The sequence below is a fragment of the Triticum aestivum genome, chromosome 3A, assembly GCF_018294505.1.
Source record: "Triticum aestivum cultivar Chinese Spring chromosome 3A, IWGSC CS RefSeq v2.1, whole genome shotgun sequence".
Taxonomy (NCBI): Eukaryota; Viridiplantae; Streptophyta; class Magnoliopsida; order Poales; family Poaceae; genus Triticum; species Triticum aestivum.
This window is the reverse complement of record NC_057800.1, coordinates 488,750,342-488,773,747: the sequence shown is the minus strand read 5'-3', so window position 1 is coordinate 488,773,747 and position 23,406 is coordinate 488,750,342.

Sequence of the window (23,406 nt, the reverse complement as noted above, 5' to 3'; positions counted from 1 at the left end):
CTAGGTGGCTTCAACTGTGAAACAATTCCACAATATCTTAAGTGATTGCCAAACTCATAACTCAGAAATTCCCATCGATCAGATCGTAGGAATTTGATCTTCTTGTTATGATGGTTCTTAATTTCACTCTGAAACCGCTTGAACTTTTCAAATGTTTCAGACTTGTGCTTCATTAAGTAGATATACCTATATCTACCCAAATCGTCAGTGAAGATGAGAAAATAGCGATATCCACCGCACGCTTCAATTCTCATTGGATCACACGCATCAGCATGCATGATTTCCAACAAGTCACTTGCCCGTTTCATTGTACCTGAAAACGGGGTCTTAGTCATCCTGCCCATGAGGCATGGCTCGCATGTGTCAAGTGATTCAAAATCAAGTGACTCCAAACATCCATCGACATGGAGTTTCTTCATGCATCTTACGCAAATATGACCTAAGCGGCAGTGCCACGAGAAAGTGGTACTATCATTATTAACTCTACATCTTTTGGCATGACCATGTGTATTACCACGACCGAGATTCAATGAACCATTCACATAGGGTGCATGACCATGAAAGGTATTATTCATGTAAATAGAATAACCAGTATTCTCTAACTTAAATGAATAACCGTATTGCAATGAACATGATCTAATCATATTCATGATCAACGTAGACACCTGATAACATATATCTAGGTTCAATACTAATCCCGAAGGCAGATGGAGCGTGCGATGGTGATCTCATCAACTTTGGAAACACTTCCAACACACATCGTCACCTCGCCCTTAGCCAATCTCCGTTTAGTCTGTAGCTTTTGCTTCAAGTCACCAATAATAGCAACTGAACCGGTATCCAATACCCAGGTGCTACGAGGAGTACTAGTAAGGTACACATTAATAACACGTATATACTTTGTTGAAGTTGCCAGCCTTCTTATCTACCATGCATTTGGGGTAATTCCACTACCAGTGACCGTTCCCCTTACAATAGAAGCACTTAGTCTCGGGTTTGGGTTCAACCTTGGGTTCCTTCACTAGAGCGGCAACTGGTTTGCCATCCATGAAGTTTCCCTTCTAGCCCTTGCCCTTCTTGAAACCAGTGGTCTTGTTAAACCATCAACACTTGATGCTCCTTCTTGATTTCTACCTTTTGCGGTCTTAAGCACCGCAAACAGCTCCGGGATCAACTCCATCCCTTGCATGTCATAGTTCATCACGAAGATCTAGTAGCTTAGTGATAGTGGCTAGAGAACTCTATCAAGCACTATCTTATCTGGAAGTTTAACTCCCACTTGATTTAAGTGATTGTAGCACCCAGACATTCTGAGCACATGCTCACTAGCTGAGCTATTCTCCTCCATCTTGTTGGCAAAAGAACTTGTCAGAGGTCTCACACCTCTCAACACGGGCATGAGCCTGAAATCCCAATTTCAGCTCTTGGAACATCTCATATGTTCTATGGCATTCAAAACGTCATTGGAATCCCGATTCTAAGCCGTAAAGTATGGTGCACTAAACTATCAAGTAGTCATCAAGATGTGTCTGTCAGGTGTTCACAACATCCACAGACGATGTTGTAGGGGTTTGCACATCGAGCGGTGCATCAAAGACGTAAGCCTTCTGTGTAGCAGTGAGGACACTCCTCGGACTACGGACCTAGTCCGCATAATGGCTTACAATATCTTTCAACTTAATCTTTCTCTAGGAATGTATTGAAACAGGGAGCTACAACGTGAGCTATTTATCTACAACATATTTGCGAAGACAATTTAGACTATGTTCATGATAATTGGGTTCATCTAATCAAATTATTTAATGAACTCCCACTCAGATAGACATCCCTCTAGTCATCTAAGTGAAACATGATCCGAGTCAACTAGGCCGTGTACGATCATCACATGAGACGGACTAGTCAACATCGGTGAACATCTTCATGTTGATCGTATCTTCTATACGACTCATGCTCGACCTTTCGGTCTTCCGTGTTCCGAGGCCATGTCTGTACATGCTAGGCTTGTCAAGTCAACCTAAGTGTATTGCGTGTGTAAATCTGGCTTACACCTGCTGTATTCAAACGTTAGAATCTATCACACCCGATCATCACGTGGTGCTTCGAAACAACGAACCTTCGCAACGGTGCACAGTTAGGGGGAACACTTTTCTTGAAATTTTAGTGAGGGATCATCTTATTTAAGCTACCGTCGTTCTAAGCAAATAAGCTGTAAAACATGATAAACATCACATGCAATCAAATAGTGACATGATATGGCCAATATCATTTTGCTCCTTTTGATCTCCATCTTCAGGGCTCCATGATCATCGTTGTCACCGGCATGACACCATGATCTCCATCATCATGATCTCCATCATCGTGTCTTCTTGAAGTTGTCTCGTCATCTATTACTTCTACTACTATGGCTAACGCTTTAGCAATAAAGTAAAGTAATTACATGACATTTAAGTTGACACGCAGGTCATAAATAAATTAAGACAACTCCTATGGCTCCTGCCGGTTGTCATACTCATCGACATGCAAGTCGTGATTCCTATTACAAGAACATGATCAATCTCATACATCACATATATCATTCATCACATCCTTTTGGCCATATCACATCACAAGGCATATGTTGCAAAAACAAGTTAGACGTCCTCTAATTGTTGTTGCAAGTTTTTACGTGGCTGCTATAGGTTTATAGCAAGAATGTTTCTTACCTACGCGAAAACCACAACGTGATATGCCAATTTCTATTTACCCTTCATAAGGACCCTTTTCATCGAATCCGATCCGACTAAAGTGGGAGAGACAGACACCCGCTAGCCACCTTATGCAACTAGTGCATGTTAGTCGGTGGAACCAGTCTCACGTAAGAGTACGTGTAAGGTCGGTCCGGGCCGCTTCATCCCACGATGGCGCCGAATCAAGAAAAGACTAGTAACGGCAAGTAAATTGACAAAATCGACGCCCACAACTGCTTTGTGTTCTACTCATGCATAGAAACTACGCATAGACCTAGCTCATGATGCCACTGTTGGGGATCGTAGCAGAAATTTAAAATTTTCTACGCATCACCAAGATCAATCTATGGAGTAATCTAGCAACGAGGGGAAGGAGAGTGCATCTACATACCCTTGTAGATCGCTAAGTGGAAGCGTTGCAAGAACGCGGATGAAGGAGTCGTACTCGTAGCGATTCAGATCGCGGTTGATTCCGATCTAAGCGCCGAACCACGGCGCCTCCGCGTTCAACACACGTGCAGCCCGGTGACGTCTCCTACGCCTTGATCCAGCAAGGGGAGAAGGATAGGTTGGGGAAGACTCCGTCCAGCAGCAGCACGACGGCATGGTGGTGGTGGAGGAGCGCGGAACTCCAGCAGGGCTTCGCCAAGCACTACGAGAGACGAGGAGGTAGAGGGGTAGGGATGCGCCAACAGGGGAAGAACCTCGTGTGTTGCAGCCCCCAATACCTCAAGTATATATAGGGGAAGGGGAGGGGCCGCGCCCCCATCTAGGGTTCCCTCCCTAGGGGTGGCGGCAGCCCCAAAACCCATCTAGGGTTGCGGCCAAGGGGTAAGAGAGAGGAGGCGCACCTAGGGTGGGCCTTAAGGCCCATCTGCCCTAGGGTTTGCCCCCCTCCCCTCTAGGAGGCGCCTTGGGCCTTGGTGGGAGGCACCCCAGCCCACCTAGGGGCTATTCCCTTCCCACTATTGGCCCATGTAGGCCTCCGGGGCTGGTGGCCCCACCTGGTGGAGCCCCGGACCCCTCCAGTGGTCCCGGTACACTACCGGTGATGCCCGGAACACTTCCGGTGACCAAAACCATACTTCCTATATATCAATCTTCACCTCCGGACCATTTCAGAACTCCTCGTGACGTCCGGGATCTCATCCGGGACTCCAAACAACATTCGGTAACTGCATACATACTTTCCCTATAGCCCTAGCGTCATCGAACCTTAAGTGTGTAGACCCTACGGGTTCAGGACTCATGCAGACATGGCTGAGACAACTCTCCGGTCAATAACCAACAGCGGGATCTGGATACCCATGTTGGCTCCCACATACTCCACGATCATCTCATCGGATGAACCACGATGTCAAGGATTCAACTCAATCCCGTATACAATTCCCTTTGTCTATCGGTACGATACTTTCCCGAGATTCGATCGTCGGTATCCCGATACCATGTTCAATCTCATTACCGGCAAGTCTCTTTACTCGTTCCGTAACACATCATCCCGTGATCAACTCCTTGGTCACATTGTGCACATTATGATGATGTCCTACCGAGTGGGCCCAGTGATACCTCTCCGTTACACGGAGTGACAAATCCCAGTCTCGATTCGTGCCAACCCAACAAACACTTTCGGAGATACCTGTAGTGAACCTTTATAGCCACCCAGTTACATTGTGACGTTTGGTACACCCAAAGCACTCCTATGGTATCCGGGAGTTGCACAATCTCATGGTCTAAGGAAATGATACTTGCCATTAGAAAAGCTTTAGCATACGAACTACACGATCTTTGTGCTACGCTTAGGATTGGGTCTCGTCCATCACATCATTCTCCTAATGATGTGATCCCTTTATCAACGACATCCAATGTCCATGGTCAGGAAACCGTAACCATCTATTGATCAACGAGCTAGTCAACTAGAGGCTTACTAGGGACATGGTGTTGCCTATGTATCCACACATGTATGTGAGTTTCCTATCAATACAATTCTAGCATGGATAATAAACGATTATCATGAACAAGGAAATATAATAATAACCAATTTATTATTGCCTCTAGGGCATATTTCCAATAGAAACTTTATTTTCTTGTTACGATGATTTTCCACTTCACTCTGAAATTCCTTGAACTTTTCAAATGTTTCAGACTTATGTTTCATCATGTAGATATACCCATATCTGCTCAAATCATCTGTGAAGGTGAGAAAATAACGATACCCGCCGTGAGCCTCAACATTCATCGGACCACATACATCAGTATGTATGATTTCCAACAAATCTGTTGCTCACTCCATAGTTCCGGAGAACGACATTTTAGTCATCTTGCCCATGAGGCATGGTTCGCAAGTACCAAGTGATTCATAATCAAGTGCCACAAATAAGTTGCACTATCATTATCAACTCTGCATCTTTTAGCTTTAATATTATGAATATGTGTATCACTACTATCGATATTCATCAAAAATAGACCACTGTTTAATGGTGCATGACCATAAAAGATATTACTCATATAAGTAGAACAACCATTATTCTCAGATTTAAATGAATAACCGTCTCGCATCAAACAAGATCCAGATATAATGTTCATGCTCAACGCTGGCACCAAATAACAATTATTTGAAGGAAATATGTCCTAGAGGCAATAATAAAGTTATTATTTATTTCCTTATATCATGATAAATGTTTATTATTCATGCTAGAATTGTATTAACCGGAAACATAATACATGTGTGAATACATAGACAAACAGAGTGTCACTAGTATGCCTCTACTTGACTAGCTCGTTGATCAAAGATGGTTAAGTTTCCTAACCATATACATGAGTTGTCATTTGATTAACGAATCACATCATTAGGAGAATGATGTGATTGACTTGACCCATTCCGTTAGCTTAGCACTTGATCGTTTAGTTTGTTGCTATTGCTTTCTTCATGACTTATACATGTTCCTATGACTATGAGATTATGCAACTCCCGTTTACCGAAGGAACACTTTGTGTGCCACCAAACGTCACAACGTAACTGGGTGATTATAAAGGTGCTCTACAGGTGTCTCCAAAGGTACTTGTTGGGTTGGCGTATTTTGAGATTAGGATTTGTCACTCCGATTGTCAGAGAGGTATCTCTGGGCCCACTCGGTAATGCACATCACTATAAGCCTTGCAAGCATTGCAAATAATGAGTTAGTTGCGGGATGATGTATTACGGAACGAGTAAAGAGACTTACCGGTAACGAGATTGAACTAGGTATTGAGATACCGACGATCGAATCTCGGGCAAGTAACATACCAATGACAAAGGGAACAACGTATGTTGTTATGTGGTCTGACCGATAAAGATCTTTGTAGAATATGTAGGAGCCAATATGGGCATCCAGGTCCCGCTATTGGTTATTGACCAGAGAGGTGTCTCGGTCATGTCTACATAGTTCTCGAACCCGTAGGGTCCGCACGCTTAACGTTCGTTGACGATATAGTACTATGTGAGTTATGTATGTTGATGACCGAATGTTGTTCGGAGTCTGGGATGAGATCACAGACATGACGAGGAACTCCGGAATGGTCCGGAGATAAAGTTTGATATATGGAATAGTAGTGTTTGATCTCCGGAAGGGTTCCGGAATTCACCGGAAGGGGTTCTGGATGTTTCCCGAAATGTTTGGGCACGAGAACACTTTATCTGGGCCAAAGGGGAAAGCCCACGAGGCTTTTGAAAAGTGCAAAAGGAAGTTTTGCGGAGACCAGAGGCTAGACGCCAGGAACCCTGGCGTCTAGGGGGTAGACGCCGGGAACCCTGGCGTCTAGCCCTAGAGTCCGAGAAGGACTCTTGCCTTTCGGGTGAAACCGACTTTGAGGAGGCTTTTACTCCAAGTTTCGACCCCAGGGCTCAACATATAAATAGAGGGGTAGGGCTAGCACCAAAGACACATCAAGAAACACCAAGCCATGTGCCGGCAACCCCGTCCCCTCTAGTTTATCCTCTGTCATAGTTTTCGTAGTGCTTAGGCGAAGCCCTGCGGAGATTGTTCTTCACCAACACCATCACCACGCCGTCGTGCTGTCGGAACTCATCTACTACTTCGCCCCTCTTGCTGGATCGAGAAGGCGAGGACGTCACCGAGCCGAACGTGTGCAGAACTCGGAGGTGCCGTGCTTTCGGTACTTGGATCTGTCGGACATGAAGACGCACGACTACATCAACCGCGTTGATATAATGCTTCCGCGAACGGTCTACGAGGGTACATAGACAACACTCTCCCCTCTCGTTGCTATGCATCACCATGATCTTGCATGTGCGTAGGAATTTTTTCGAAATTACTACGTTCCCCAACATTATTCAGGTCTAAAACTAATCCCGAAGGTAGATGTAGAGGTAGCGTGCTGACCGCGATCACATCGACTTTGGAACCATTTCCCACGCGCATCGTCACCTCGTCCTTAGCCAATCTTCGCTTAATCCGTAGCCCCTATTCCGAGTTGTAGATATTAGCAACAAAACCAGTATCAAATACCCAGGTGCTACTGGGAGCATTAGTAAGGTACACATCAATAACATGTATATCACATATACCTTTGTTCACCTTGCCATCCTTCTTATCCGCCAAATACTTGGGGCAGTTCCGCTTCCAGTGACCAGTCCCTTTGAAGTAGAAGCACTCAGTCTTAGGCTTAGGTCCAGACTTGGGTTTCTTCTCTTGAGCAGCAACTTGCTTGCCGTTCTTCTTGAAGTTCCCCTTCTTCCCTTTACCCTTTTTCTTGAAACTGGTGGTCTTGTTAACCATCAACACTTGATGCTCCTTCTTGATTTCTACCTCCGCAGCCTTTAGCATTACGAAGGGCTCGGGAATTGTCTTATCCATCCCTTGCATATTATAGTTCATCACGAAGCTCTTGTAGCTTGGTGGCAGTGATTGAAGAATTCTATCAAGGACACTATCATTCGGAAGATTAACTCCCAGTTGAATCAAGTGATTGCAGTACCTAGACATTCTGAGTATATGTTCACTAGCAGAACTATTCTCCTCCATTTTGCAGCTATAGAACTTATTGGAGACCTCATATATCTCAATCCGGGCATTTGCTTGAAATATTAACTTCAACTCCTGGAACATCTCATATGCTCCATGACGTTCGAAACGTCGTTGAAGTCCCGGTTCTAAGCTGTAAAGCATGGCACACTGAACTATTGAGTAGTCATCAATACGTGACTGCCAGGCATTCACAATGTCTGCAGTTGCCGGCGCGCGTGGTACACCTAGCGGTGCTTCCAGGACGTAATTCTTCTGTGCAGCAATGAGGATAACCCTCAAGTTACGGACCCAGTCCGTGTAATTTCTACCATCATCTTTCAACTTTGCTTTCTCAAGGAACGCATTAAAATTCAACGGAACAACAACTTGGGCCATCTATCTACAACAACATAGACATGCAAAATACTATCAGGTACTAAGTTCATGATAAATTAAAGTTCAATTAATCATATTACCTAAGAACTCCACTTAGATAGACATCCCTCTAATCATCTAAGTGATCAAGTGATCCATATCAACTAAACCATGTCCGATCATCACGTGAGATGGAGAAGTTTCAATGGCGAACATCACTATGTTGATCATATCTACTATATGATTCATGCTTGACCTTTCGGTCTCAGTGTTCCGAGGCCATATCTGCATATGCTAGGCTCGTCAAGTTTAACCCGAGTATTCTGCGTGTGCAAAACTGGCTTGCACCCGTTGTATGTGAACGTAGAGCTTACCACACCCGATCATCATGTGGTGTCTCGGCACGACGAACTGTAACAATGGTGCATACTCAGGGAGAACACTTATACCTTGAAATTTAGTGAGAGATCATCTTATAATGCTACCGTCGATCTAAGCAAAATAAGATGCATAAAAGATAAACATCACATGCAATCAATATAAGTGATATGATATGGCCATCATCATCTTGTGCCTATGATCTCCATCTCCAAAGCACTGTTATGTTCACCATCGTCACCGGCTTGACACCTTGATCTCCATCGAAGCATCATTGTCGTCACACCAACTATTGCCTCCACGACTATCGCTACCGTTTAGTGATAAAGTAAAGCAATTACATGGCGATTGCATTTCATACAATAAAGTGACAACCATATGGCTCCTGCCAGTTGCCGATAACTGTGTTACAAAACATGGTCATCTCATACAATAAAATTTAGCATCATGTCTTGACCATATCACAACACAACATGCCCTACAAAAACAAGTTAGACGTCCTCTACTTTGTTGTTGCAAGTTTTACGTGGCTGCTACGGGCTGAACAAGAACCGTTCTTACCTACGCTTCAAAAACCACAACGCGGTATAGTGATTGCTTTTTGATCTTCAGAAAGAACCCTGTTAATTGAATCTGATTCAACTAAAGCTGGAGAAATAGACACCCACTAGCCACCTGTGTGCAAAGCACGTCGATAGAACCAGTCTCGCGTACGCGTATGCATAATGTCGGTCTGGGCCGCTTCATCCAACAATGCCGCTGAATCAAGAATCAACTAGTGACGACAAGCAATATGTATATACCCACGCCCACAACTCCTTTGTGTTCTACTCGTGCATATAACATCTACGCATAAACCTGGCTCTGATACACTGTTGGGGAACACGGTAATTTCAAAAAAATTCCTACGCACACGCAAGATCATGGTGATGCATAGCAACGAGAGGGGATAGTATTGTCTACGTACCCTCGTAGACCGTAAGCGGAAGCGTTATGAGAATGCGGTTGATGTAGTCGTACGTCTTCACGATCCGACCGATCTAAGTACCGAACGCACGACACCTCCGACTTCAGCACACGTTCAGCTCAGTGACGTCCCTTGAACTCTGATCCAGCAGAGCTTCGAGGGAGAGTTCCTTCAGCACAACGGCGTGATGACGGTGATGATGATGCTACCGACGCAGGGCTTGGCCTAAGCACCGCTACGATATGACCGAGGTGGATTATGGTGGAGGGGGGCACCGCACACGACTAAAAGATCAACTGATCAACTTGTGTCTATGGGGTGCCCCCCTCCCCCGTATATGAAGGAGTGGAGGAGGGGGAGATGCCGGCTCTCCTAGGCGCGCCCCAAGGGGAGTCCTACTCCCACCGGGAGTAGGACTCTAACCCTTCCATGAGTAGGAGTAGGAGAAAGGGAAGGAGGAGAGAGGGGGAAGGAAAGGGGGGCGCCACCCCCCTATTGGGGAACGTGGTAATTTCAAAAAAATTCCTATGCACACGCAAGATCATGGTGATGCATAGCAACGAGAGGGGAGAGTGTTGTCCACGTACCCTCGTAGATGAAAGTGGAAGCGTTAGCACAACGCGGTTGATGTAGTCATACGTTTTCACGATCCGACCGATCAAGTACCGAATGCACGGCACCTCCGAGTTCAGCACACGTTCAGCCCGATGACGTCTCTCGAACTCGATCCAGACGAGTGTTGAGGGAGAGTTTTGTCAACACGACGGCGTGGTGATGATGTTGATGTTCTACCGACGCAGGGCTTCGCCTAAGCACTGCTACAGTATTATCGAGGTGGACTATGGTGGAGGGGGCACCACACACGGCTAAAAGATCAACTTGATCAATTGTTGTGTTTATGGGGTGCCCCCTGCCTGTTGGGGAACATAGTAATTTCAACAAAATTCCTACGCACACGCAAGATCATGGTGATGCACAGCAACAAGAGGGGAGAGTGTTGTCTATGTACCCTCGTAGATCGGAAGCGGAAACGTTATAACAACGCGGTTGATGTAGTCGTACGTCTTCACGGCTCGACCGATCAAGCACCGAAACTACGACACCTCCATGTTTTGCACACGTTCAGCTCGATGACGATCCCCGGACTCCGATCTAGCAAAGTGTCGTGGATGAGTTCCGTCAGCACGACGACATGGTGACGATCTTGATGTTCTACCGTCGCAGGGCTTCGCGTAAGCACCGCTACAATATTATTGAGGATTATGGTGGAGGGGGGCACCGCACACGGCTAAGATATCAATGATCAATTGTTGTCTCTGGGGTGCCCCCTCCCCCCGCCCCTGTATATAAAGGAGTGGAGGAGGGGGCCGGCCAAGGAGGGTGGCGCGCCCAAGGGGGGGAGTCCAACTCCCATCAGGAGTAGGACTCCCCATTTTCCTATTAGGAGTAGGAGAGGGAAGGAAGAGGAAGGTGGGAGGAAGGAAAGGGGGGCCAGCCCCCTTCCCAATTCGGATTGGGCTTGGGGGGGGGGGGCGCCCCCTCCCTTGCTCCATTCCCCTCCTTTCCACTAAGGCCCAATAAGGCCCATATACCTCCCGGGGGGTTCCGATAACGTTAAGCGTGCGGACCCTACGGGTTCGAGAACTATGTAGACATGACCGAGACACGTCTCCGGTCAATAACCAATAGCGGAACCTGGATGCTCACATTGGCTCCTACATATTATACGAAGATCTTTATCGGTCAGACCGCATAACAACATACGTTGCTCCCTTTGTCATCGATATGTTACTTGCCCGAGATTCGATCGTCGGTATCTCAATACCTAGTTCAATCTCGTTACCGGCAAGTCTCTTTACTCGTTCCATAATACATCATATTGCAACTAACTTATTAGTTGCATTTCTTGCAAGGCTTAAGTGATGTGTATTACCGAGAGGGCCCAGAGATACCTCTCCGACAATCGGAGCGACAAATCCTAATCTCGAAATACGCCAACCCAACATGTACCTTTGGAGACACCTATAGAGCACCTTTATAATTACCCAGTTACGTTGTGACGTTTGGTAGCACACAAAGTGTTCCTCCGGTAAACGGGAGTTGCATAATCTCATAGTCATAGGAACATGTATAAGTCATGAAGAAAGCAATAGCAACATACTAAACGATCGGGTGCTAAGCTAATGGAATGGGTCATGTCAATCACATCATTTTCCTAATGATGTGATCCCGTTAATCAAATGACAACTCATGTCTATGGTTAGGAAACATAACCATCTTCGATTAACGAGCTAGTAAAGTAGAGGCATACTAGTGACACTTTGTTTGTCTATGTATTCACACAAGTATTACGTTTCCGGTTAATACAATTCTAGCATGAATAATAAACATTTATCATGATATAATGAAATAAATAATAACTTTATTATTGCCTCTAGGGCATATTTCCTTCAGTCTCCCACTTGCACTAGAGTCAATAATCTAGATTACACAGTAATGATTCTAACACCCATGGAGCCTTGGTGCTGATCATGTTTTTCTCGTGGACGAGGCTTAGTCAATGGGTCTGCTACATTCAGATCCGTATGTATCTTGCAAATCTCTATGTCTCGCACCTGGACTAGATCCCGGATGGAATTGAAGCGTCTCTTGATGTGCTTGGTTCTCTTGTGAAATCTGGATTCCTTTTCCAAGGCAATCGCACCAGTATTGTCACAAAAGATTTTCATTGGACCCGATGCACTAGGTATGACACCTAGATCGGATATGAACTCCTTCATCCAGACTCCTTCGTTTGCTGCTTCCGAAGCAGCTATGTACTCCGCTTCACATGTAGATCCCGCCACGACACTTTGTTTAGAACTGCACCAACTGACAGCTCCACCGTTTAATGTAAATACGTATCCGGTTTGCGATTTAGAATCGTCCGGATTAGTGTCAAAGCTTGCATCAACGTAACCATTTACGATGAGCTCTTTGTCACCTCCATATACGAGAAACATATCCTTAGTACTTTTCAGGTATTTCAGGATGTTCTTGACCGCTGTCCAGTGATCCACTCCTGGATTACTTTGGTACCTCCCTGCTAGACTTATAGCAAGGCACACATCAGGTCTGGTACACAGCATTGCATACATGATAGAGCCTATGGCTGAAGCATAGGGAACATCTTTCATTTTCTCTCTATCTTCTGCAGTGGTCGGGCATTGAGTCTTACTCAACTTCACACCTTGTAACACAGGCAAGAATCCTTTCTTTGCTTGATCCATTTTGAACTCCTTCAAAACTTTGTCAAGGTATGTGCTTTGTGAAAGTCCAATTAAGCGTCTTGATCTATCTCTATAGATCTTAATGCCCAATATGTAAGCAGCTTCACCGAGGTCTTTCATTGAAAAACTCTTATTCAAGTATCCCTTTATGCTATCCAGAAATTCTATATCATTTCCGCTTAGCAGTATGCCATCCACATATAATATCAGAAATGCTACAGAGCTCCCACTCACTTTCTTGTAAATACAGGCCTCTCCAAAAGTCTGTACAAAACCAAATTCTTTGATCACACTATCAAAGCGTTTATTCCAACTCCGAGATGCTTGCACCAGTCCATAAATGGATCGTTGGAGCTTGCACACTTTGTTAGCTCCTTTTGGATCGACAAAACCTTCCGGCTGCATCATATACAACTCTTCTTCCAGAAATCCATTCAGGAATGCAGTTTTGACATCCATCTGCCAAATTTCATAATCATAAAATGCGGCAGTTGCTAACATGATTCGGACAGACTTAAGCATCGCTACGAGTGAGAAGGTCTCATCGTAGTCAATTCCTTGAACTTGTTGAAAACCTTTTGCGACAAGTCGAGCTTTGTAGACAGTAACATTACCGTCAACGTCAGTCTTCTTCTTGAAGATCCATTTATTTTCAATTGCTTGCCGATCATTGGGCAAGTCAACCAAAGTCCACACTTTGTTCTCATACATGAATCCCATCTCAGATTTCATGGCTTCAAGCCATTTTGCGGAATCTGGGCTCACCATTGCTTCTTCATAGTTCGTAGGTTCATCATGATCTAGTAGCATGACTTCCAGAACAGGATTACCGTACCACTTTGGTGCGGATCTTACTCTGGTTGATCTACGAGGTTCAGTAGTAACTTGTTCTGAAGTTTCATGATCATCATCATTAGCTTCCTCACTAATTGGTGTAGGTGTCACAGAAACCGGTTTCTGTGATGTACTACTTTCCAATAAGGGAGCAGGTACAGTTACCTCATCAAGTTCTACTTTCCTCCCACTCACTTCTTTTGAGAGAAACTCCTTCTCTAGAAAGGATCCATTCTTAGCAACAAATGTCTTGCCTTCGGATCTGTGATAGAAGGTGTACCCAACAGTCTCCTTCGGGTATCCTATGAAGACACATTTATCCGATTTGGGTTCGAGCTTATCATGTTGAAGCTTTTTCACATAAGCATCGCAGCCCCAAACTTTCAGAAAGGACAACTTTGGTTTCTTGCCAAACCATAGTTCATAAGGCGTCGTCTCAACGGATTTTGATGGTGCCCTATTTAACGTGAATGCGGCCGTCTCTAAAGCATAACCCCAAAACGATAGCGGTAAATCTGTAAGAGACATCATAGATCGCACCATATCAAGTAAAGTACGATTACGGCGTTCGGACACACCATTACGCTGTGGTGTTCTGGGTGGCGTGAGTTGCGAAACTATTACGCATTGTTTCAAATGTAAACCAAACTCGTAACTCAAATATTCTCCTCCACGATCAGATCGCAGAAACTTTATTTTCTTGTTACGATGATTTTCAACTTCACTCTGAAATTCTTTGAACTTTTCAAATGTTTCAGACTTATGTTTCATTAAGTAGATATACCCATATTTGCTTAAATCATCTGTGAAGGTGAGAAAATAATGATATCCGCCACGAGCTTCAACATTCATTGGACCACATACATCTGTAAGTATGATTTCCAACAAATCTGTTGCTCTCTCCATAGTACCGGAGAACGGCATTTTAGTCATCTTGCCCATGAGGCACGGTTCACAAGTACCAGGTGATTCATAATCAAGTGGTTCCAAAAGTCCATCAGTATGGAGTTTCTTCATGCGCTTTACACCGATATGACCTAAACGGCAGTGCCACAAATAAGTTGCACTATCATTATCAACTCTGCATCTTTTGGCTTCAACATTATGAATATGTGTATCACTACTATCTAGATTCATCAAAAATAGACCACTCTTCAAGGGTGCATGACCATAAAAGATATTACTCATATAAATAGAACAACCATTATTCTCAGATTTAAATGAATAACCATCTCGCATCAAACTAGATCCAGATATAATGTTCATGCTCAACGTTGGCACCAAATAACAAGTATTTAGGTGTAATACTAATCCCGATGGTAGATGTAGAGGTAGCGTGCTGACCGCGATCACATCGACTTTGGAACCATTTCCCACGCGCATCGTCACCTCGTCCTTCGCCAGTGTTCGCTTAATCCGTAGTCCCTGTTTCGAGTTGCAAATATTAGCAACAGAACCAGTATCAAATACACAGGTGCTACTGCGAGCTCTAGTAAGGTACACATCAATAACATGTATATCACATATACCTTTGTTCACCTTGCCATCCTTCTTATCCGCCAAATACTTGGGGCAGTTCCACTTCCAGTGACCAGTCTGCTTGCAGTAGAAGCACTCAGTTTCAGGCTTAGGTCTAGACTTGGGTTTCCTCTCCTGAGCAGCAACTTGCTTGCTGTTCTTCTTGAAGTTCCCCTTCTTCTTCCCCTTGCCCTTTTTCTTGAAACTAGTGGTCTTGTTGACCATCAACACTTGATGCTCCTTCTTGATTTCTACCTCCGCAGCTTTTAGCATTGCGAAGAGCTTGGGAATTGTCTTATCCATCCCTTGCATATTATAGTTCATCACGAAGCTCTTGTAGCTAGATGGAAGTGATTGGAGAATTCTGTCAATGACGCAATCATCTGGAAGATTAACTCCCAGTTGAATCAAGTGATTATTATACCCAGACATTTTGAGTATATGCTCACTGACAGAACTGTTCTCCTCCATCTTGCAGCTATAGAACTTATTGGAGACTTCATATCTCTCAATCCGGGCATTTGCTTGAAATATTAGCTTCAACTCCTGGAACATCTCATATGCTCCATGACGTTCAAAACGTCGTTGAAGACCCGGTTCTAAGCCGTAAAGCATGGCACATTGAACTATCGAGTAGTCATCAGCTTTGCTCTGCCAGACGTTCTTAACGTCGTAAGTTGCATCAGCAGCAGGCCTGGCACCCAGCGGTGCTTTCAGGACGTAATTCTTCTATGCAGCAATGAGGATAATCCTCAAGTTACAGACCCAGTTTGTATAATTGCTACCATCATCTTTCAACTTTGCTTTCTCAAGGAACGCATTAAAATTCAATGGAATAACAGCACGGGCCATCTATCTACAATCAAACATAAACAAGCAAGATACTATCAGGTACTAAGTTCATGATAAATTTAAGTTCAATTAATCATATTACTTAAGAACTCCCACTTAGAAAGACATCCCTCTAATCTTCTAAGTGATCACGTGATCCAAATCAACTAAACCATAACCGATCATCACGTGAAATGGAGTAGTTTTCAATGGTGAACATCACTATGTTGATCATATCTACTATATGATTCACACTTGACCTTTCGGTCTCAGTGTTCCGAGCCCATATCTACATATGCTAGGCTCGTCAAGTTTAACCTGAGTATTCTGCGTGTGCAAAACTGGCTTGCACCCGTTGTAGATGGACGTAGAGCTTATCACACCCGATCATCACGTGGTGTCTGGGCACGACGAACTTTGGTAACGGTTTATACTCAGGGAGAACACTTATACCTTGTAATTTAGTGAGAGATCATCTTATAATGCTATCATCAATCAAAGCAAGATAAGATGCATACAAGATAAACATCACATGCAATCAATATAAGTGATATGATATGGCCATCATCATCTTGTGCTTGTGATCTCCATCTCCGAAGCATCGTCATGATCACCATCATCACCGACATGACACCTTGATCTCCATCGTATCATCGTTGTCGTCTCGCCAATCTTATGCTTCTACGACTATCGCTACCGCTTAGTGATAAAGTAAAGCATTACAGGGCGATTACATTGCATACAATAAAGCGACAACCATATGGCTCCTGCCAGTTGCCGATAACTTGGTTACAAAACATGATCATCTCATACAATAAAATTTAGCATAATGCCTTGACCATATCACATCACAACATACCCTGCAAAAACAAGTTAGACATCCTCTACTTTGTTTGTTGCAAGTTTTACGTGGCTGCTATGGGCTTAGCAAGAACCAATCTTACCTACGCATCAAAAACCACAACGATAGTTTGTCAAGTTGGTGATGTTTTAACCTTCGCAAGGACCGGGCATAGCCACACTCGGTTCAACTAAAGTTGGAGAAACTGACACCCTCTAGCTACCTGTGTGCAAAGCACGTCGGTAGAACCAGTCTCGCGTAAGCGTACGCGTAATGTCGGTCCGGGCCGCTTCATCCAACAATACCGCCGAACCAAAGTATGACATGCTGGTAAGCAGTATGACTTATATCGCCCACAACTCACTTGTGTTCTACTCGTGCATATAACATCAGCACATAAAACCTAGGCTCGGATGCCACTGTTGGGGAACATAGTAATTTCAAAAAAATTCCTACGCACACGCAAGATCATGGTGATGCACAACAACGAGAGGGGAGAGTGTTGTCTACGTACCCTCGTAGACCGGAAGCGGAAGCATTATAACAACGCGGTTGATCTAGTCGTACGTCTTCACGGCCCGACCGATCAAGCACCAAAACTACGACACCTCCGAGTTTTGCACACGTTCAGCTCGATGACGATCCCCGGACTCCGATCCAGCAAAGTGTCAGGGATGAGTTCTGTCAGCACGACGACGTGGTGACGATCTTGATGTTCTACCGTCGCAGGGCTTCGCCTAAGCACCGCTACAATATTATCGAGGATTATGGTGGAGGGGGGCACCGCACACGGCTAAGAGATCAATGATCCATTGTTGTCTCTGGGGTGCCTCGCTGCCCCTGTATATAAAGGAGTGGAGGAGGGGGCCGGCCAAGGAGGGTGGCGCGCCCAAGGGGGGGAGTCCAACTCCCACCGGGAGTAGGACTCCCCTTTTTCCTTTTACGAGTAGGAGAGGGAAGGAAGAGGAAGGAGGGAGGAAGGAAAGGGGGGGTCGGGCCCCTTCCCAATTCGGATTGGGCTTGGGGGGGCTCCCCCTCCCTTGCTCCTTTCCCCTCCTTTCCACTAAGGCCCAATAAGGCCAATATACCTCCCGGGGGGTTCCGATAACCTCCCGGTGATCCGGTATTGTCCCGATCTTACCCGGAACCTTTCCGGTGTCCAAATATAGTCGTCCATATATCGATCCTTATGTCTCGACCATTTCGAGACTCCTCGTCAAGTCCGTGATCACATCCGGGACTCCGAACAACCTTCGGTACATCAAAATATATAAACTCATAATGAAACTGTCATCGTAACATTAATCGTGCGGACCCTACGGGTTCGAGAACAATGTAGACATGACTGAGACACGTCTCCGGTCAATAACCAATAGAGGAACCTGGATGCTCATATTGGCTCCTACATATTCTACGAAGATCTTTATCGGTCAGACCGCATAACAACATACGTTACCCCCTTTGACACCGGTATGTTACTTGCCCGAGATTCGATCATCGGTATCTCAATACCTAGTTCAATTTCGTTACCGGCAAGTCTCTTTACTCGTTCCGTAATACATCATCTTGCAACTAACTTATTAGTTGCATTGCTTGCAAGGCTTAAGTGATGTGTATTACCGAGAGGGCCCAGAGATACCTCTCCGACAATCGGAGTGACGAATCCTAATCTTGAAATACGCCAACCCAACATGTACCTTTGGAGACGCCTGTAGAGCACCTTTATAATCACCCAGTTACGTTGTGACGTTTGGTAGCACACAAAGTGTTCATCCGGTAAACAGGAGTTGCATAATCTCATAGTCATAGGAACATGTATAAGTCATGAAGAAAGCAATAGCAACATACTAAACGATCGGGTGCTAAGCTAATGGAATGGGTCATGTCAATCACATCATTCTCCTAATGATGTGATCCCGTTAATCAAATGACAACTCATGTCTATGGTTAGGAAACATAACCATCTTCGATTAACGAGCTAGTCAAGTAGAGGCATACTATTGACACTTTGTTTGTCTATGTATTCACACAAGTATTACGTTTCCGGTTAATACAATTCTAGCATGAATAATAAACATTTATCATGATATAAGGAAATAAATAATAACTTTATTATTGCCTCTAGGGCATATTTCCTTCACTGCCCCGTATATAAAGGAGCAAGGGGGGGGGGTGCGGCCGGCCAGGGAGAGGGCATGCCAGGAGGAGTCCTACTCCCACCAGGAGTAGGACTCCCCCCTTTCCTAGTTGGAATAGGATTCGGGAGAAGGAAAGAGAGAGGGGGAGAAGGAAAGAGGGGGCTGCCCCCCTTGCCCTAAACCAATTTGGTTTGGGCCTTGGGGGGGCGTGCCCCACACTCCCCTTGCCGCCCTCTATTTCCACTAAGGCCCATGTAGGCCCATTAAGCCCCCGGGGGGTTCCGGTAACCTCCCGGTACTCCGGTAAAATCCCGATTTCACCTGGAACACTTCTGACATCCAAACATAGGCTTCCAATATATCAATATTCATGTCTCGACCATTTCGAGACTCCTCGTCATTTCCTTGATCACATCCGGGACTCCAAACAACCTTCGGTACATCAAAACATATAAACTCATAATATAACTGTCATCGTAACATTAAACGTGTGGACCCTACGGGTTCGAGAACTTTGTAGACATGACCGAGACATGTCTCCGGTCAATAACCAATAGCGGAACTTGGATGCTCACATTGGCTCCTACATATTATACGAAGATCTTTATCAGTCAAACCGCACAACAACATACGTTGTTCCCTTTGTCATCGGTATGTTACTTGCCCGAGATTCGATCGTCGGTATCTCAATACCTAGTCCAGTCTCGTTACCAGCAAGTCTCTTTACTTGTTACGTAATACATCATCCCGCAACTAACTCATTAGTTGCAATGCTTGCAAGGATTAAGTGATGTGCATTACCGAGAGGGCCCAGAGATACCTCTCCAACAATCGGAGTGACAAATCCTAATCTCGAAATACGCCAACCCAACAAGTACCTTTGGAGACACCTGTAGAGCACCTTTATAATCACCCGATTACATTGTGAAGTTTGGTAGCACACAAAGTGTTCGTCCGGTAAATGGGAGTTGCATAATCTCATAGTCATAGGAACATGTATAAGTCATGAAGAAAGCAATAGCAGAATACTAAACGATCATGTGCTAAGCTAACAGAATGGGTCATGTGAATCACATTATTCTCCTAATGATGTGACCCCATTAATCAAATGAAAACTCATGTCTATGGTTAGGAAACATAACCATCTTTGATCAACGAGCTAGTCAAGTAGAGGCATACTAGTGACAACTTGTTTGTCTATGTCTTCACACATCTATTATGTTTCCGATTAATACAATTCTAGCATGAATAATAAACATTTATCATGATATAAGGAAATAAATAATAACTTTATTATTGCCTCTAGGGCATATTTCCTTCAGTCTCCCACTTGCACTAGAGTCAATAATCTAGATTACACAGTAATGATTCTAACACCCATGGAGCCTTGGTGTTGATCATGTTTTGCTCGTGGAAGAGGCTTAGTCAACGGGTCTGCAACATTCAGATCCGTATGTATCTTCCAAATCTCTATGTCTCCCACCTGGACTAGATCCCAGATGGAATTGAAGCGTCTCTTGATGTGCTTGGTTCTCTTGTGAAATCTGGATTCCTTTGCCAAGGCAATTGCACCAGTATTGTCACAAAAGATTTTCATTGGACCGATGCACTAGGTATGACACCTAGATCGGATAATCTCATAGTCATAGGAACATGTATAAGTCATGAAGAAAGCAATAGCAACATACTAAACGATCGGGTGCTAAGCTAATGGAATGGGTCATGTCAATCAGATCATTCAACTAATGATGTGATCCCGTTAATCAAATGACAACTCTTTGTCCATGGTTAGGAAACATAACCATCTTTGATTAATGAGCTAGTCAAGTAGAGGCATACTAGTGACACTCTGTTTGTCTATGTATTCACACATGTAGTATGTTTCCAGTTAATACAATTCTAGCATGAATAATAAACATTTATCATGATATAAGGAAATAAATAATAACTTTATTATTGCCTCTAGGGCATATTTCCTTCAGTCTCCCACTTGCACTAGTCAATAATCTAGATTACATAGTAATGATTCTAACACCCATGGAGCCTTGGTGCTGATCATGTTTTCCTCGTGGAAGAGGCTTAGTCAACGGGTCTGCAACATTTAGATCCGTATGTATCTTGCAAATTTCTATGTCTCCCACCTGGACTAGATCCCAGATGGAATTGAAGCGTCTCTTGATGTGCTTGGTCCTCTTGTGAAATCTGGATTCCTTTGCCAAGGCAATTGCACCAGTGTTGTCACAAAAGATTTTCATTGGACCCGATGCACTAGGTCTGACACCTAGATCGGATATGAACTCCTTCATCCAGACTCCTTCATTTGCTTCTTCCGAAGCAGCTATGTACGCTTTGTTTAGAACTGCACCAACTGATAGCTCCACCGTTCAATGTAAATACGTATCCGGTTTGCGATTTAGAATCGTCCGGATCAGTGTCAAAGCTTGCATCAACGTAACCGTTTACGATGAGCTCTTTGTCACCTCCATAAAAGAGAAAGACATCCTTAGTCCTTTTCAGGTATTTCAGGATGTTCTTGACCGCTTTCCAGTGATCCACTCCTAGATTACTTTGGTACCTCCCTGCTAGACTTATAGCAAGGCACACATCAGGCCTGGTACACAACATTGCATACATGATAGAGCCTATGGCTGAAGCATAGGGAACATCTTTCATTTTCTCTCTATCTTCTGCAGTGGTCGGGCATTGAGTCTTACTCAACTTCACACCTTGTAACACAGGCAAGAACCTTTTCTTTGCTTGATCCATTTTGAACTTCTTCAAAACTTTGTCAAGGTATGTGCTTTGTGAAAGTCCAATTAAGCGTCTTGATCTATCTCTATAGATCTTGATGCCCAATATGTAAGCAGCTTCACCGAGGTCTTTCATTGAAAAACTCTTATTCAAGTATCCCTTTATGCTATCCAGAAATTCTGTATCATTTCCAATCAACAATATGTCATCCACATATAATATCAGAAATGCTACAGAGCTCCCACTCACTTTGTTGTAAATACAGGCTTCTCCAAAAGTCTGTACAAAACCAAATTCTTTGATCACACTATCAAAGCGTTTATTCCAACTCCGAGAGGCTTGCACCAGTCCATAAATGGATCGCTGGAGCTTGCACACTTTGTTAGCTCCCTTTGGATCGACGAAGCCTTCTGGTTGCATCATATACAACCCTTCTTCCAGAAATCCATTCAGGAATGCAGTTTTGACATCCATTTGCCAAATTTCATAATCATAAAATGCGGCAATTGCTAACATGATTCGGACAGACTTAAGCATCGCTACGGGTGAGAAGGTCTCATCGTAGTCAATCCCTTGAACTTGTCGAAAACCTTTTGCAACAAGTCGAGCTTTAGAGACAGTAACATTACCGTCAGCGTCAGTCTTCTTCTTGAAGATCCATTTATTCTCAATTGCTTGCTGATCATCGGGCAAGTCAACCAAAGTCCATACTTTGTTCTCATACATGGATCCCATCTCAGATTTCATGGCCTCAAGCCATTTTGGGGAATCTGGGCTCACCATCGCTTCTTCATAGTTCGTAGGTTCATCATGATCTAGTAGCATGACTTCCAGAACAGGATTACCGTACCACTCTGGTGCGGATCTTACTCTGGTTGATCTACGAGGTTCAGTAGTAACTTGATCTGAAGTTCCATGATCATCATCATTAACTTCCTCACTAATTGGTGTAGGCGTCACAGAAACCCGTTTCTGTGATGAACTACTTTCCAATAGAGGAGCAGGTATAGTTACCTCATCAAGTTCCACTTTCCTCCCACTCACTTCTTTCGAGAGAAACTCTTTCTCTAGAAAGGATCCATTCTTAGCAATGAATGTCTTGCCTTCAGATCTGTGATAGAAGGTGTACCCAACAGTCTCCTTTGGGTATCCTATGAAGACACATTTCTCCGATTTGGGTTCGAGCTTATCAGGTTGAAGCTTTTTCACATAAGCATCGCAGCCCCAAACTTTCAGAAACGACAACTTTGGTTTCTTGCCAAACCACAGTTCATAAGGCGTCGTCTCAATGGATTTCGATGGTGCCCTATTTAATGTGAGTTCGGCCGTATCTAAAGCATAACCCCAAAATGATAGCGGTAAATCTGTAAGAGACATCATAGATCGCACCATATCTAGTAGAGTACGATTACGAAGTTCGGACACACCATTACACTAAAAAAAATACACTTCCGTGATGATACGTGTTTGTCACACTAGGTCGCTTTTTTTGTCATGCATGTACATCCATGACAAATTTATGACAGAATCAAGATAATCATACCTGTGCTGTCGAAGAAGTGTTCCATGACATTACCAAAATTATCATCACGGAAGTGTCCACTTCCATGACGATAAATCGCGCGTCACAGAAGTGCTTTCGTCAAGGGTGACCGACACGTGGCATCCACCGTAACGGAACACCGTTAAGCTATCGGGTCGGGTTTTGGATCCAATAACCCGTTAATAGCCCCGACCAATGGGGATTTTCCACGTGTAAAATTATCATTGGCTGG